The sequence below is a fragment of the Sesamum indicum genome, linkage group LG4 (assembly GCF_000512975.1).
Source record: "Sesamum indicum cultivar Zhongzhi No. 13 linkage group LG4, S_indicum_v1.0, whole genome shotgun sequence".
NCBI classification, from domain to species: Eukaryota; Viridiplantae; Streptophyta; class Magnoliopsida; order Lamiales; family Pedaliaceae; genus Sesamum; species Sesamum indicum.
In genome coordinates this window covers 3,589,495-3,589,984 of record NC_026148.1, presented here as the reverse complement: position 1 = coordinate 3,589,984, position 490 = coordinate 3,589,495, and positions in this window count along the sequence as shown.

Sequence of the window (490 nt, the reverse complement as noted above, 5' to 3'; positions counted from 1 at the left end):
GGGTAGGGTGGTCCATGTTTTCGACATTGTTTTATAGTTATGTAAAGCTACATGGGTTGTTGGGTCTATTCACTTCTATGGTTGCAAATTGTATGGGACATTAAAAAGCAGCAGCCATATGGAGATGCAAGAAAATGGCTTCCATTCCTAAACAAGTTGTCCCCAACAGAGGATTTATTTCACATTCTCCACAGGTATGGGCATCTGAATCTTGTATTTTTAGCTTTGACTTCAATCTTTATGGATAGAATTCCGCACTGTGCACTACACCACTTCTTTGTATACTCAAACTAAGACTTCAACGTCTAAATGGGACACGTTTTCTGGGGGCGTTGGTTTTTCTTTGGCTATTTTCTGTCTATTCGGTGATATCAGCTCATACATCAAATGTTTTGGCTTTGTCAGAATAAGCTTGAGAAGTGAAACAGGTGAACATGTACAGATCTATTTCACCTTACCTATAAAACGTCCCGGTGTATGATCACGTGCC